Here is a 17,963-nt window from a genome sequence, read left to right as displayed (position 1 = left end):
CAGCATGTGTGGGTACAGGACCTGAGAGGTGGCCCAGGCACCGAGCAGTCTTGGCAAACATGGATAGCAACAGCCCACTCTTGGCCCTCAGCCACTGCCATTTGCCTGTCATTTGTAAAAACACAGAACAGAACACATGCCTGCTCTACCATGCACTTGCTTCACAGCAACATCCTGACAATTTTGAAATATAAAACAGATTTCTTTGTTAAATGGATATAAGCCAGACCTGAAAAGAAATTCTTTATAGGTCATTGGTATAATATTGGAAAGGAGCTTTATACAACTGAGTCTGCTTTTCTTGGGATCTGAGCAGGACTAGCAGGAAGACTGGCCAGCAGCTGCCCAGGATGCCAATCAGGAAGAGGTACTAAAGGGGATGCCTGGGTGGCTCAGCGGTTTAGCACCACCTTCAGGGGTGATCCTGGAGACCTGAGATTGAGTCTCAGTGGTTGGGCTCCCTGCATGGAGCCTGCTTTTCCCTCTGCCTGTGTCTCTGCCTGTGTGTGTGTGTATGTGTGTGTGTGTGTGTGTGTGTGTGTCTCATGAGTAAATAAATAAAATCTTAAAAAAAAAAGAGGTACTGAAGTATCTCTAGAAAAATAACACAGTGAAGAAAACAGCATTCGTCAGGACTTTCTTCAAGGAGGAAATTGTGTTTAATTGTAACAAATACTTTGATGAGACAATTAAGACAGGAGGAGAAGTAGAATGCTCTAGAACAAAACAAGGTCAACAAAATGCCTTTATGTAGGGTAGAATCAACCACCAAAGTTGATTGAGGTGAATTGGGTAAGGAGACCAGGATGCTGCAATCTGTCATCATCCTTCTTTTGAGTAGCATTGCTCAAATCTGGCATTTCATTTGATTGCTGAAGAGACACCAAAAATTGGTCTGCTTGGGCAACCTACATGTCTTGATCAAGCCCTGCTTGAGGTTAGAAAAGGTCTGGCTTTTTCTTTCAGCTCTCCTCCCATTCCCCAAAGTCCCTGCCTCCTCTATACCATGAACACATGTACAATTCAATTACACGTATTTATTGAACAGCTGGGAAGAGAGAGATGAGCATGGCACAATCCTGATCCCAGAGGAGCACATACTCTAAACAACTAAGTTAATATAAGGCAAACAGATGACAACTCTGAAAGAGAAATGTCCAAGTACAAATATGGGGATATAGAAGGGGCCAAGGAAAGTCTCATGGAAGATGTGACATTTATGTAGGGTCTAAAGGGATCATAGGAGCTAACCGGGTGCAAGAGGATAGAGGAACTCAAAGCTGATAAATGAATGTATCAACACATGACAGCCTAAGAGAACATTGTGCTTTCAGGAATCTGCAGAGTCTATAGTGGCCACAAAAGCAGGCAATGTGCTATGGAATAGCAGGAGATGAGTCTAGAAACAAAGGTCAGAGCCAAAATTTGAAAAGTCTTTGGATGCCATGCCAAAGAGTTGGGATCCTACCATGGAAGCACTAGGGAGCTACCAGTGATTTTAAGCTAACATAGGAGAATATATGTGGTCAGACTTGTGTCCAGTAAAAGCATGCCAGTAGCAATGTGAAAATTAATGAATGGAAGTGGAGTGCCATGGTGAAGGTGAGAATTGCCATGGTCTAGGATGAGAATGGGAAATAGAACAATGGAGACATTTCACAGATACAGTCAATGGGACCTGGTGACTCTAGTGCACAGTGATAAAGAGGGAAGAGTTCCTCTCAATTAATTAATTCCTACTCATCCTTCAGATCACAGATCAAATGCCACTCTTCCCAAAGGAAGCTGTGCAAATCCTAGGAATAAATTAGGTCCTTTCATGACATACTCTCAAAGCACATTGGACTTTTCTTCCACAACAATTACTTCAGTTTGTAATGCTACGTTTGTGTAATAAATCAAATGAATATCTATATCTGCTATTACACTATGAGCCTCTTGAGGGTCTATTTTGTTTTCCGTGTATCTTGAGCAAATAGCAGAGTGTCTGACTCATAGTAGGTACTCAAAAATTATTTCTTTGACAGCAATGGTTGAAGGAAGGCAGTGAAGGATCATACAAAGGCTTATATACTGCAGTATACCAGCGACATGATAAGCCCATGAACTAAGGGTACAAAAAATGAGGAAAAAATGAAAATGGTGAGAAGAAAATGAATCCCAGCTTGAACATGGGGACTTAGAAATACCTGCAAGAATTCCAGATGGAGATTCTCAACAGCTTTCGACTCAGGAGAGTCAATCTGGAGATTACAGATTTAGGAGCTATCCACCAGGCTGAAGAAATAGTAACCGATTTACTCAAGTTGACTATGCAACTCCAAAAAGAAGAGGCCCAAAGGTGGAACCCTTGAAAAAAGCCAAATGTAGAATCAGCTAAATGAGACAACAAAAATTCTTGGAAAGAAAAGTTTGAGAGCTGGGAGAGGACCAGGAGAGAGGTAGATTTCAAGAGACCAAGCAAGGCAGAGTTCAAGATAGAAAGGATGTTTGACAAGTTCCGATACTCCAAGGCATTAGGAGGTGGCTAGCAGGAGTAATAAAGAGGTGGGTTCTGTGATCAGGCAATGATGTCTCCTTCCAAGGCAAAAGACCCTTTTTTTTCTTTTTCTTTTTTTTTTCTCCAATAGATTTATTTGAAAAGGAATGGATTTTGAGGAGAAAAAAACATGAGGTAGAGGTATGGAATAGAAAATAAATACAAATGTAAGCTGTTTTACTAATTGTTTTATAACCACAACAAATTCGTACAGAGAATGCCCTGTACAAAACAACACAATAAAGTTTCAAAGCTCGAGGTGTTCCCCCAGGCAAGGCTGAAGATTTCAGTCTCTGGTATTTGGAATTTAGGCTGCAGTCCTTAGTTTTGGATGGATCACTGGGTGTGTGACACAGTCCATGCTTTCAACCAGATTTGAACAGAAGAATGGCCACTTGGCCCAGGTAGAAGTAGATGAAGTGTTTGGTTTCATGTGTCACATAACTACTGAAGTTCCTCCCCACAATGCAGTGCCAGGTGGGGTTGTACTTCTTGTCAAACTCCTTCTTAATATGGGCCGCAACATCCTTCTCTATGTTATATTTCTCCAATGCCTGAGTCACACACTCCACCGAGTCCTGTTGCATCTCCTCCGACATATCAGCGTTTTTATCACGGCCTTTTGGTTGCACATGGTTACCAAGGAGCAGGGGGCGGCCAACTGCAACGGTCTCCTGGGGGAGGGGCTGGCGATGCTCAAACCTGGCTGGAGCTACGGTCGCTAAAGAAAGCCTCCAAAGAAAGGCTAAAAGAACAATATAAGATGAGAACAACATGGGTGGAGAGAAGAAGACTGAAAAACATCCAAGAGAAAGGGATTAATTCATTCTCTTACTCATTTAATTAGCTCTTACTATGGGCCAAGCACTCTACATTAGAGGTGTAGCAGTAAAGAAATTATGATGGTCTGTGGGACAGAAGATTTAAGAGGGGACAGGATGAAGATCAAAGAGAAAGAGTCTGACCTTGAAAATCCATGAGATCTCTCCTCCTTCTGGGCTAGAAAGGAAAGAGAAATGATCCAAGCCTAACGATTACAGATTAAAGAAATACTATGGAGGCAGGAGACTTCAAGGCTGTATTGGGTTGAGTTTCCCTGAAGGCAGAACCTGAGATGAGAGCTTGGGTGCAGAAGTTTAATTAGAAGATGATTCCAGGAAGTAAGGATGAGGGAATACAGAAAGACAGGGAAGGATTAAAACCAATGGAAGGGTATGTTATCAAGTTTGCCACCGAGAGCAAGGGTTTTGATTGGCCAGGACCTCCTAAGAATGCATACAGAATTATGCACCTAAGAATGAAAGGATGGAGCATGTATTCACATGTTCAAATCCCAGGGATTGATGGGAGCCCCTGAGGGCAGTTACTTCCCCCACACTTCCAGGTTCCTCTTTGGCCCAGGCTTGGCAGGCTCGTAGCCTGAGAGAGGGTCCTGGGAAGGAAGCAGAAAAGGCACACATCAGATGCTACAGCTGGGAAGCTGACTGGGACAAAACTGGTTACCACAGTTGTAGCTGAAATCAGAGATGATGAGCTGTGACAATTGCTACCAGGGGAATCAGCCACAAAGATGTTATTGGTGAGAACTATGCAGAAATGATAAATCTTTCAACCTAGGCTGCTTAAGGAGGCAAGGGATGCTGGAGAAAATGGCTTGGGTAATTCTTCCAAGGTTTAAGCTTTTTGGCAATGCTTCTGGCCTCTTTATGAAGGGATGAACTTAGGGACTTATTAGTAGCTAAAAATTGAGATCATGAAGAAGGCTTTCATTCCCACAGGACAAGAGCCATGATATTAACTGCTGATACTTACTGAGTATTTGTTATGGGGCAGGCACTTTGCAGCAGCATCAAATGAATTATCCCTACAACCATGTATTGTAAGAACTGTCATCGTTCCTATTTTACAAGTTAAGAAACTGAAGCTAAGAGAGTTTTCTAAATGTTTAAAATCTATGGAATAACAACCTATTTCAAGTATGTGTGTCAACAATCCACACTTGCATACTTGTGTCTAAACACAGATACACACACATACACAAGATAAAACAAGATATGAGGATTTCCAGAGAATATAGTTTGGTTAGCTTCCCCATCCATGTCTTCATTATGTGGACAATAAAATATTTCTAAACTCTATGGAATGAACTTCTTTAATTTTTTTTATATATACCAAATGATCAATCTATTTTCTACAATTATACAAGACTAGAAATGAAGAAAATAGGGACCATTAGAGACGGAGACTGAAGTAAAAACCAACAACAAAATACCACTCAGACTACAGAGCTAAAGTAAGTCAACAAAAAGCATCACAAAGGGGGAAGCTAAAGCATGTAAAGACTTTTAAACTCATTACACATGAAAATGTAAATCTGATTGCAAAATTATCTGCATCTTTAATCTAGAAGTTCATAATCATGCTGGAGGTAGGAGCCAAAATTTAATTTAAAGAGCAATTTTGGCCAATCACCCCCTATTTTCCTTAACAAAAGAGCAGGGAGGGAGAGAGAAATGACATGGCTGATATCCACAGAAGGCCAGAGGAAGGAAAAGCAGATGTGTTCACATCACTGACACACTCGGGTCTGGCTTGCAGAGGCTGGTTAGGCAACGCTGCCCTCCCTGGAATGGAGCTGGTTTATAATTAGTTTAGGCTGTGGAGGCCTGTATCATTAAAAAGATGACAACTGGACGCTTGCCACAATCAAGATAATGTTTCATAATCAAATTAACTCGGCTCAAGAGCTTGATTTGGAGCCTGTTTATGGCTAACCATCAAATGGCTTCCAGGGTACTTAGAGCATAAGATATGAAAAAGACACTAGGAAAATAAATAAATAAATAAATAAATAAATAAATAAATAAATAAAAGAAAAAGACACTAGGTAAGGAGCACATGAACTAAAGAAGCATGTGATGATATGGCCATTTGTTGGCCACAGAGCATTCCTGATGGGGGCGGAGGGCAAGGGGACAGTGAGCACAGAAGGAAGGGATTAGAAAAACCCCTCTATCGATCCTCAAAGAACTGAATACATTTTTCATAAAATCATATTAAAGCCACATGCTTTAAACTGTATATGGTTACATACTTCAGCACAAGTATTCCATCAGATCCTAAGTTGCTCAAAAGCAGGAATCTTCCAGTCATATGTATTTGCTGCACCATAACCTCATACATTGGCGGGAGCTATGTGTGGATCCAGAAAACCCTGTGTCTGTAGCATGCTGTTATAATAATTAGGAAAGGCCAACGTAGAAACATAGAAAATCTTTTTGATCTACTGGGAAGCAAAAATCATACATAGATGCACTGTGACCATGTATAAAAATAGGCATGTTTGAGGACAACTATAATGTTGATAATGTGCAAAGATGAAAACAGTAGTGTGGGATGTTAGAATTCTGCATATGGTGGTGTTTTTCCTAAAACTGTCTAATGTCAAAGTGTCATCTTTTCCATTTCAAAAGCTATCAATATCTTCATGTTGGAGGGAGGGAAGGTACCTGGCAGGCAATGAATCATTGGCATACAGGATAAGGTTCAAACTCCATGGCTTGGAGATCTGGTCCAGCCAGGAATGCCAGTTGCATATCCTGTCCCTCCTCCTTCCTTCTTCTCCATCAGACTTAATTACTTGTCTTTCCCAAAATGTATTATAGATCTCACTTTCCATTTTGTTCTTTCTTTTTTTCCCCCTGCACATATCATGCTCACTACCTGGAATACCCTTCCTCCCACCCATTCTTCAAGAGCTAAATTCTTCAGAAACAGCTAAAATGTCTCCTGACAAGGCATCCCTGATTCTCCATGCCCTACACCAATCTCATTTGTTTGCCCCACATCTGTGTTTCTAGAACAACTTATGCTTAGATCTCTCAGAGAGTCTGTCACACTATGTTCCATTCACTGGTTTACCGTCTCTCTCTTCCACCAGCCTACACACCATCTACAGATAACGTAAAGGTACCTGGGGTCACAGAGGCCAATGGATGACCCAAGGTCCTATTTAACAAATTGTGAGTGTGGTCACTTCATCAAGACTTTTTTGGTTGCAAGTAATAGACATCCATTGAAACTACTTTGTGCACCAAAAAGGGAATTTATTTGTAAGGAGACAAAGAAAGATACTTCTCAAAGCCCAGCCGTGGGAAGTGCAATCACTAAGGTCTGGACCCTGGAGCCAGAAAGCTTAGAGAATCAAGGCAGCTTGTCTCTTAATCAATCAGCCTGATTATCCTCCCTCTGCACCCCCTCCCACCTCACAGTCACTTAACCTGCATCTCTCATCTTTCCATAGGCCCGTTGTCTTTCTCCCTATTTCTCAGAATGACAGTTAGTATAGCGGCTGAAGGCCTGAGATCATACCACCTGGGTTCTTGCCTGGTCCTGCCACTACCCAACAATATGATCTTGGATAAATTAATTAACCTCTCTGTAAATCAGTTTCTTCTTCTATAAAATGGGAATAAGGAGATCTACCATCACAGGGCTGCTATGAGGATGATGAAATTAATCCAAGACTGGCTTTCCATGGTTCCCAAATTCACCTACGTATCCAGCGTAACTACAAATGCCTTAGACCCAAATTCACCTTCTGGGAGAGACAATCTGACTGGCCCATCTTGAGTGGGCTGTGCATCCTTGATCCACTGAGATATGGCCATGGAAGCCAAGTTAAACAGTAAAACATGACTGCCATGGCTCACCCTTGAAGGGGAGAGTCAGGGCAGTTTTCAGAGAACAGGGCCATGGTCTAAGCCCACACCACAGGCAAAAGCCTACTGTAGCCACTACTATCCCCTCATCTGCCCATGCAGCCACATCTGTGGGCCTGCTTTGGATTACAGCCGGGGCGCTTCCCCTCACGGCCTGCATGAGGCTCTCATCTACAACACATAGCTGCCTATCTGTCTACAACGGCACCTAAGGGAGCTCCACACGCCAGCACTTAATAAAGCTTAATGGTGATGATGGTGACACTGACAAGAGTGACGGTGGCACAACAGGCCACACCACAGGCTGCTATTGCTTCCCTGCAGTTTGCTGCAGGGCCCCGTGGCTTGAAGTGGAAGCCAGCACATCCTTCTAACTCGGCTAATGTGGCTCGACTCTGGGGCCACCCCTCATCAGCTCCTATCCAGCTGCTAGTTAGGTAGATTTATACCCCACTAAATCTATTGTCACACAGGGATTCCTTCCTTGCAGCCAGGCCTTAAAGAACCTAGGCAAGGCCTCCAAAGACAATTAACCATTTGATTCAAAGTATGCTGTTGCCACTCCAGAATTTCCAAGTAAATGAGGTCTGCCTGGGGAAACTGCATCTTTGAAACAGAAAAAAAGTCACCACAGCCTTAGGCTCTAACCTAGCCCATAAAGTCCCACTGGCAGCTCTGTATCAAATTTTTGCTATCCTAGTAAAATCCCCCCAACAAAAACTAGATTTGTAAACCAGTACGTCTTTAAAGTCCCTTCACAACATGTTAGCTCCTGCAGTTTTCAAAACAGCCCTGGTGGGTACGTATTGCTGTCATCATTTCACAGAAGAAACTGAGGCTCAGAAAGCTTATGACAGTTGCCTAGGATCATGCAAGCTGAAGCAACAGAGCCCTAATTAAACCCAAATCAGCTAGCTCCTTGCCCATGGTGCTTCCTCTACCATACCACTGCCTGCTGTCACTTGCTTTCCTGATTTCAAACCAAGAATCAACATCTCTAAACTGTTTGTGTGGACACATTTGAGCACCGTTCCTCTGTGGCAGTGCCAGATAAGGTAAGCTCTGTACCCACCCAACCAGAATACTAATCAGATTCACATAATTAGCTTTCATATAAGATTTCATTGGAAGAAATGAAGCAGCATACCTTATTTCTTTCACCATCACCACCTCCAACATCATCACATTTATTTGGCACTCCCTGGATACCAGACACTACGCCAAGTGTCTTACAAGCACTATCTTAGGTAACTCTCACAATGATGAGGTACTTTTATTACCTCCTCATTTTACATATTAAGAAACTGAGGCACCCAAAGCCATTAGCCTTGCCCAAGGTCACTACTATGTAGCAAGTAGCCAGATAGATACTTGAAGCAAGAACTCATTCTAGACCTTAAATCACCATTTCTAGTGTTTCAAGAAACCAATTCCAGGACTAGTATCAAGATCTTAATACTACTCTCTTTCATAAAAATATTCTGCCTTTGAATTTCTAGCTTGCAATGATAAGTAAAATACACTAGAGTAACTACCTCCAAACATTTCCAGAAGCAGGCAGGAAAATAAATAAATAGCCAAGGTTTCTCTAAAGAATTTGAATAGCAGGGTATGCATTTAATAGACATTACAATAAATGCTGCTCATAGCATGCAGAACAGTCTCACTTGCAAATGGTGAAAATCCCAGCTCATGTGTATGTGGCTTCATAATCATTCAAGTAAGGTTGCGATATATACATACATACAACTTTAAGGAATGCTGGTACTTTAAGTGGATTTGAAGAGCAAGAGCAGCCTAAAATCAGCCACCATCACTGAATACAGTCACTGGAAGGCCCGGAATTCATTTTAGAAAATTCATCTAAAAAAGGACTCAGAAAATGGCAATGTTCACTCGTGAAATCAAAGACAACCTAAATATTCAACTCATCACCACCTATGAGGTTAAAGACCTTCAATGTCTGTTTATACAAGACAATGATTGGTGGCGGAGTGTAAGGGGCAAGAGCACGTTGGGGACAACTATCTCTGGGTGGGAGTCCTGACTATGTCATTTACCAGCCCTGTAGCTTTAGGCAAGGTGCCTAAACACACTAATTGGTTTGGTTATCCATAAATTTGAGTAAAAGTGGCACCTATTTGATGGGATTTCTATGCTTAATAAACAACTATCAAGATGATGATACTGGTGATAATGATGATGATGACAGCAACAAAGATGATCATCCGACTGCTTTTACTCCTGGCAAAATGAGTAGATGGGAAATGGGCAAGTTCAGCACAAAAAGAACAATCTTCCTTTTTCTCTTTCCTGTTTTTGTTTGGAAATTCTTTGCACTGTTCATCTCTGTTCAAAACCTGATCTCGGGATCCCTGGGTGGCGCAGCGGTTTGGCGCCTGCCTTTGGCCCAGGGCGCAATCCTGGAGACCCGGGATCGAATCCCACATCTGGCTCCCAGTGCATGGAGCCTGCTTCTCTCTCTGCCTGTGTCTCTGCCTCTCTCTCTCTCTCTCTCTCTGTGACTATCATAAATAAATAAAAATTAAAAAAAAAAAAAAAACAACAAAACCTGATCTCCTCTTGAGAGTCCCTTCATAGCTTCTGTTAGCAGAGAAAGGCATGTTTCTTCTCTTCCCAACTGGGTGAGAGCTGAGGACTTTGCCACTTGATGTAAGGTGACTCTCCTCTTTATATATAATTGTAACCAATGACAGCTGGCTTGTTTTGCAAATTTTCACAACAGGACCCAAAGTACAAGGCTCACTAACATTTGAAAATGTTACAGATTGGGGCCCTTGGCTGGTTCTATTAGTAGAACATGCTTTTGATCTTGGGGTTGGGAGTTTGAGCCCCACATTGGATGTAGAGATTACTTAAAAACAAAGTATTCACAATGTAAACACTGGAGCCATCTAGTTCAGTGCTATTATCACTTAGGTGACTATGAGGAAGAGGAAGGGAAGAGAATGAGCATCTTGAACACACCAACAGTATACCAGGCAGAGAACTGGAGCATCAGATACAGTTGTAGGTAATTGAATGCATAATCCGAATTTAGGTGAAATAAGTGTGAGAAAATGTATAGAATAAGTAAGGAGATATTTTCTTCTACTGCCCTTATCAAAGAATATCTGATGTTTGCAATAGCAGATGAGGGTGTATATATAAGCAGTACTGAACACATCATCCTCTCTGCTGCTACTAAGGATGTAAAAGAACTATAAAGAAAAGCTTTGATCATAATCAAAGGGAGGGGCAAATTCCGTGAGGACAGGAACCATCTGCGTCCTAGTAACCAAGGCATCCCAAGCACCTAGAACAGAGTTTGAGCAGTAGAAAGTGTACAAAGTGCTGGATAAATTAAAGTATGCATGGATTCTCCCAGTATGTGACTGCAATCAAAGTCCAAAGCCTCTGGTAGGTTTCAATGTCTTCTTCCTTATTCATCTAGAAGAATGCCCTACCTTGTTAGCCATCACCACCATTGACAATAATGAAAACATAAGTTCATAACAAAATAATATTTTAAAAATACATAGCATACTAGGTCATTAAAAATAGACTAGGGAGTATTTTACATTGAGACACTAGGGAACATCATTACTTTGAAATGTCACTTTCTGCTTTAATTAGTACGCTCTAATGATAAGTATATGTCATTCTAATCTAATGAAAGTCTTGAATGCTTATGGAATCTGGGTCACAGCCCTCTCTGGGAGGTACACGGATGTACAAAGAACAAACAGAATGCATGTGTTGATGTCAACCAGCTTACTTATCTTTATTAATATAATTGCCAAAGTTTCAAGTTTTAAAAATCTGAGAATAAATCTGTCCACCACACTGAGCACTCCCAGCATAGCAATTTGATCTCCGTTCACATCTCTCAAGACGGCCTAAGCTGTTTTAGTAAGGGCCACGTGAAACTCCCAGATTCTTGGAGGTATTCAGAACAGGACCACCTGCTCAGAGGCATATTTTTAATAAAGACGACAATAGTTCTGCTTCTGCACAGGGAAATTGATAAGGCTGTCTTTGCTTCCTTCCACCTATTAGGGCACTTTACCCAAGTACAGTGTGCTCACTCGTCAAAGCTTCAAAGACCCCAATAATGGACTTATCCTTTTCAAAGATAAGTTTTAGTTGTTGCTCCTTTCATTTAGCAGTTAGAATATAAAAGAACCAAGAGGGATACCACAAATACCTCTGATCTGCTTGTTGTGGCAATGTCAGATAAAGAAATTCTGTAGCCTGGAGAGATATCTGATTCTTTCATTTGAATGTCAATACCAAACACCTCTCCCAGCCATTCCACCAAAAGCCTGAAGAATGTATCTCAGAAACAGAACACAGGAAGCTATCGCGCCTGGATGTGGCTTCAAGTTCCTTTTTACAGCTTCTGGCAAAAAAAAAAGGAAGATAGAAAGAAAATCAAAGACTGATGTCCTCTGCTTCATGTTCTCCAGATTCTGTCAAAAATGGAGGTCATTTATAGTTTCATCAATTGAGTGACCCACAGTGGACTCCAGCTTTCTCAGGATTGTAATGGCAATGTCAGTTCTCAAAAACACTCAAGTTACTAAGCTTTTAACCAGCTCCTTGCAATAGCTTGCTTGGTTACCCAGGGCTTCATTCTGGTGCAAATCTGCAACCCTGTGGAGACGACAGTTCAGCCTGGCCCCACCAGGGTCTCTCATTTACTATTCAGGTTTCATGCAGATCAGCTCATTCACACATCTGCAACGACCAAACCACCTCCAGCAACTCAGCACCCTCACAATTGCAAAGCAATTTCTCGGGGAGGGGCGGGGGGGTAGGGGGGCGGGTGGCGGCGAGTGAAAGCTTTACTAGCTTTTCACAGAAATGGCTCATGTAGATATTATCTTAAAATACCTTCTCTTTAAAAATTTTTTATTTTAAACTGAGAATTACATGCTGTGCTGAAATAGAATGGTGGTGGGTTCTGATTATATCTTTTTTTCCCATTTCAGTTTCACTCTTAGCATAGAAAATACCAGGTTGCTCTCTTCTGCTCTCCTTTTTCTCCCTGATATTAAAAGTTTAATCTGCTGAGTCAAAAGCAGCTTTAGTATTAAACTTTCATCTTGTATCTGCCCCCTCCCCCAATACCTAAGAACAATGCGATTTTACATCAATTCCCACTATGGATGTGCTCCTGAGAACTGCATGCTAAATAAATCAAGGCAACTGGTGTGTTTGAATGGGACTCCAATCACTGAAGTGGGAAAAAGATACCTGGGTTTCCTAACCAGCTGTGATTACCTTTCCTTCTCTTTTATTTTTAATTTATTTATTTTAAGTGGGTTCCATGCTCAACATGAAACTCTTGACCCTGAGATCTAGAGTTACAAGCTCTACCAACTGACCCAGCAAGGCCCTCTTCCTTTCGTCCTCCTTTAACGAACGGGCAAGAGATTTTCCAGTCCATCTATGAAATTCTTGTATTATGCTTCAATACCTTATTGGGTGACAATATGAAAAGATCTGCAACCATAAAAAAATGATTCCTATAAAAATGACAATGAGGGAATCCCTGGGTGGTTCAGTGGTTTAGCGCCTGCCTTCAGCCCAGGGCATGATCCTGGAGTCCGGGGATCGAGTTCCACATCGGGCTCCCTGCATGGAGCCTGCTTCTCCCTCTGCCTGTGTTTCTGCCTCTCTCTATGTCTCTCATGAATAAATAAATAAAATCTTTTTTTAAAATGACAATGAAAAATAATGTTTATAACATTTAAATCTCTTTCAAATGAAAAATTATCCCACAAAGTTTCTATAAATTACCTTGTTTTCACTAGGATTTTCTTAAAACATGCCATATCAAAAAGAGTGATCCAAATATACTGGAGTAATTGTTAACATTTAAAATTAGGCTGTTAAAAAATAAGAAATTGTTTAAAAATAATACAATCAGGCTATTGGCCTTTAAAAACCATATTCAGGACGCCTGGGTGGCTCAGCGGTTGAGCATATGCCTTTGGCTCAGGGTGCGATCCCAGGATCCAGGATGGTGTTCCACATCCTGCTCCTTGTGGGGAGCCTACTTCTTCCTCTGCCTGTGTCTCTGCCTCTCCCTCTCTGTCTCTCTGTGTCTCTCATGAATAAGTAAATAAAATATTTTTAAAAAGAAGAGGAAAGAAAGGAAAGGAAAGAAAGAAAGAGAAGGAAGAATTGATATTTGAGGCATAGCACACGCAAAAAGGCAAAATATTAACTACATCTATTAAAGTGAAATGTCCAGAATAGACAAATCCATAGAGTAGGTTCCCATTTCATATCAATGGAATCATATAGCATGCGGCTTTTGTGACTGGCTTTTCTCACTTAGCATATTTTCAAGGTAAATTCATGTTGTAGCATGTATCAATACTTAATTCTTTTTTAAGATTGAATAACATTCCACTGTATGGATATACCACATTTGTTTCCTTTCATTGTAATTGGACATTTGGATTCTTTCTACTTTTTTTTTTTTTTGGCTATTATGAATAATGTTGTATGAACATTAATGTATAAGGTTTTGTGTAGATATAGGTTTTCAGTTCTCTTGGGTATAACAAGGATTGCAAATGACCTAGGTGTGGAATTGCTGGGTCATTATATAATTCTATGTTTAACCTTTTGGGAATGATAAACAGTTTTCCAAAGTGGCCATATCACTTTACAATCCTACCAACAACACATGAAAGTTCTAATTTCTCCATATCCTCACCAAAATTTGCCATTGTTAATTTTATGCTAGCTGTTTTGGTGCACATAAAAGTGGTATTTATATTTTTATCTTATTTTTTTTTAAGATTTTATTTATTCATGAGAGAGAGAGAGAGAGAGAGGCACAGAGACACAGGTAGAGGGAGAAGCAGGCTCATGCAGGGAGCCCAGCATGGGACTCGATCCTGGGTCCCCAGGATCACACCCTGGACTGAAGGCAGTGCTAAACTGCTGAGCCACCCAGGCTGCCCTAAAAGTGGTATTTAATTATGGTTTTGATTTGATTTGCTTTCCTCAATGATGAAAATTGTTGGGGATGTTTTCACGTGCTTATTAACCATTTGTATACCTTCTTCAGAAAATTGTTTCATCAGGTCCTTCGCCCATTTTTCAATTGGACTATTTGTCTTTCTATTCTGGAGCTGTAAGTTTTTACGCATGTATACAAAGTCTCTTGTCAAATATATGATTTTCTTTCATCCATGGGCCATTTTTTCAATTGCTTGATGGTGTCCTCTGACAAAAGTTTTAATTTCAATGAAATCAAATTATTGATTTTGTATTTTGTTATCTGTGCTTTTGGTGTTAGATCTAAGGAACCTAACCTAAGGTCACAAAAATTAACTCTTATTTTATCCTAGGAGCTTTAAATATTAGTTCTTACATTTAGGTCTGTGATGCATTTTGACTAACTGTGAGGTAGAAGTCTAAATTCATTTTTTTTGCATGTGTATATCCAGTTGTCCTGTCAACGCTTGTTGAAAAGACTGTTTCCCCCATTGAACTGTCTTGGCACTCTTGTCAAAAAACAAATTACCATAAACATGAGGGTTTATTTCTGGACTCTCAATTCTATTCTGTTAATTTATTCTTACATTAGTATCACATAAACTTGATTACTACAGTTTTCTAGTAAGTTCTGAAGTCAGGTAATGAGAGTCCTACAACTTTCTTCTTCTTTTTCAAGATTGTTTTGGGTATTCTGGGTCCCTTGCAGTTCTATAGGAATTTTAGGATCAGTTTGTTCACTTCCAAAGAAAAAAAAACACCTGGGACTTGAAAAGGATTATGTTGAGGCTGTGGATTATTTGGAACAAAGTTTTCTGATCCATACATATAGGATATATTTCCATTTATTCATTCTTTAATCCCTTTCAACAATATTTTACAGTTTTTAGTATATCAGTCTTGTACTTCCTTACTTCCTGTGTCATGTTTATTTCTATGCATTTTTTTTTTTGCTACTGTTATAAGTGGGATTGTTTTCATAGTATCATTTGGAGATTTTTCATTGCCAGTGTACAGAAATAAAATTGATTTTTGTATATTGATCTTATATCTTGCCACATTGCTGAACTCGTTTATTAGTTCTAATAGTTTTTTAGTGGATTTGCCAATGCACTTTTAACTTAAACTTTTAAATTATTTTGACCCCCACTATACTTCCAAACATTAGTGTATGCTACTCTTATGCAACAATTATCTTCAATATTGAGCAATTAAATTTTGTCTGCTCCCAGCTCTCATGGCAGCCCCTTCAATTAACCCCTTAGCCTAATGACCACTACACTCTCCATAGGAAAGTGGAAAGAACAACATCAACAAGAAAAATTACTTCTTCCTTAATTCTTTCTATTTCTAGAAGTTAGTAAAACCATTCGGTATAGTAAAAGTAAACATGCTAAGCTACTAAAACTCTTCTGCCTAGCATTACTTTGCTAAAATGAAGTCAAGCAAAACGTAACCAAAAGTGGATTTTGACATTTCATATTTTGTTGAATACTGCTAGGGTGCTGGCAATCACTGTCTCTTACATACAAATTAACAGCCTACCATCTGTCAAGTGTTGGGATAATCACAGGGTTTAGTGCACAATATGGTTATTAGAATATGACCTGACAAAAAGGAAAAGAACACAACCTAATTTGGACTATAAAATCTATGATCTCACTTGCAAATGACAGTTTGACAAGCTATTATTCTGCATTTTGGCTTCTACAGTAAAAGCAGTTTTATGCATACGTAATTCTATTAGTTATACAGGCAACAGCCTGTGGAAGATTGCTTTAAACTATAAAATCAATTTGGTCATACAGTATTTTTTAACTAATTCTTAGACAAATATTTGCACCACGAGTAAGTGGGAATGTAATGATCTGAGCCTTCACATTTCCAAGTAAAGCACCAATCATTTGGCAAAAATGTCTTTGTGATATTGCTGCCAGCGATTCCACAGAATTCTTCAGGGCATATGCAAAGAAAGGGTTGTAGGAACTTATTAAAACCATTCACGTGAACATACATCAAAGTCAAAAAGTTGACAGTTTTGAAAAGTGTAATATATGAAACACTTTGGCATAGAATTTACTTCATCCCCAACAGTGACATCTGCTAATGAGCATCATTAATATTGCCTACTTTTATTTATCCTAATGCCTCATGGGTGCTATCTTTATGTACATTCCTCTGTAACACCTTTTGTTTTCATCCAGGGGGAAAAAATCCATACTGACAGCTGCCTCTAATAAAGATGATTCCAACAAAACTCTTCTCTTCTGGTTACAGAGAGAATATAGAGTGCCAAGTTCTTTTTATGGTTGTTTTCTGCCTCTCAAAACAGTGCATAAATGTGTAGTGTTCCTGAAGGTTATTTAAGGGTACACCCATTGTGTCTAAAACACATGCTTAAGAGAGAAATGCATTAATTAAGTCTCAAGGCAAAATGTTCTGTTGAGGTGACAAAACAAAACAGATTTTTTAATATTAGCAATTATATTACCTGGGGAGCTTAAGTGAGATAATAACTATATAATACATTAAGCAACTCACAGTGCAAATTATGTTGCTTTGTTTTAAACTGCACATCTTTCCCATTATTTTCACACTTGTTTCCTTTCACGGTAGAGAAAAATGATGTATTTTTCTGTCATGTTGGCTCAATATAAGGTGAGTCAGGGTGCCAAGGCTCTTCCACAAAGGATCTTGGGATCCAATTTTAATATGCTGAAATATGAATTTTAAGAACAGTGTGTGATGAATTGTAAGGCTGCACAATACCCCCAAATTTCGTAACACCGAGTCCTTCATGGCTATTCTCTGAAGACTAGAAAAAATTGATTAAAATTTGAAGAACTTTAAATATATAAAAGCATATAAAATATTATTTACATCCATGAGTTTAGAATGATTCATCTATGGCAGCAACCCTGCTTACAAGTACAATATAAGATCAGTGAACAGAAAAACATAAACAAAAAGATACGGAGAATCAGGGAAATTTATTATTCATTTACAGAAGAGCCAGTGATTTTTTTCCCTTTAGAAAAGAAAAAATTAAAAAATCTCAGGTTCAGGGCAGCTGGGTGACTCAGTGGTTGAGCATTTGCCTTCAGCTCAAGGCATGATCCCGGGGTCCCAGAATCGGGTTCTGCATCAGGCTCCCCACAGAGAGCCTGCGTCCCCCTCTGCCTATGTCTCTTCCTATGTCTCTCCTGAATAAATAAAATATTTAAAATAATAATAAACAAAATAAAATAATAAAGTAAAATTAATAAAATAGAAAATCCCAGGTTCTTTCTAGCTACCTTTGCTCTTATCACTTAGTATATTTATGAAACTTTTTTTTTTTAATGTGAAGGCTATCTGTCATGGATGTGACTTCATAAATGAACAAAAAGTGCCCTCTGGAAATCCTTTTCTCTCAGAAAGAATTATTCCCAAATTTGGAAGTCCAGTTAAATTCAAGCATTAAATATGTCAAAAAGAGAGAAAGAGGGGAAAAGAGGGATAGAGGGAAGAAAAGGGGCAGTGTGTGGGGGAAATCAATGCCTGGTCAAAAGACAGGAAAAAATTAACCAAATTATTTATGCGATGAGACTATGAATAATTTAATGTCTTTGGACTTTTATTCACTTTTCTAAACAAACACACATCACTTTTTAATGAAAAAGCAACTTTATATGTATTTTTCT

At 39.6% G+C, this 17,963-nt stretch overlaps 1 protein-coding gene, 2 long non-coding RNA genes and 1 pseudogene across 17 annotated transcripts in view; 1 reads left to right on the top strand and 3 right to left on the bottom strand.

The window, feature by feature from the left end:
* FHIT (fragile histidine triad diadenosine triphosphatase) overlaps nucleotides 1-17,963 on the bottom strand; it is a 1,383,460-nt gene that overhangs the window by 1,282,965 nt on the left and 82,532 nt on the right. The gene's annotated exons all lie outside the window — the stretch shown is intronic.
* On the bottom strand, nucleotides 2,713-3,173 carry LOC144289825 (dynein light chain 1, cytoplasmic pseudogene; annotated as a pseudogene).
* On the bottom strand, nucleotides 8,854-10,463 carry LOC144291238 (uncharacterized). Its single transcript, XR_013358558.1, has 2 exons — nucleotides 9,833-10,463; nucleotides 8,854-9,620 (listed from the first exon to the last, which is right to left on the bottom strand). It is a non-coding gene; the product is annotated as an uncharacterized LOC144291238 (long non-coding RNA).
* The window catches only part of LOC144289826 (uncharacterized), a 41,218-nt gene continuing 33,778 nt past the window's right edge, over nucleotides 10,524-17,963 (top strand). For both annotated transcript variants that reach the window (XR_013357802.1, XR_013357801.1), the window contains exon 1: nucleotides 10,524-10,680. This is a non-coding gene — a long non-coding RNA (uncharacterized LOC144289826). The remainder of the gene's footprint in view (nucleotides 10,681-17,963) is intronic.

This window comes from Canis aureus, chromosome 19, assembly GCF_053574225.1.
Source record: "Canis aureus isolate CA01 chromosome 19, VMU_Caureus_v.1.0, whole genome shotgun sequence".
In the NCBI taxonomy this organism is placed as follows: domain Eukaryota; kingdom Metazoa; phylum Chordata; class Mammalia; order Carnivora; family Canidae; genus Canis; species Canis aureus.
Note: the sequence above shows the minus strand (reverse complement) of the source record. Positions and strands in the feature narration are given on the sequence as shown.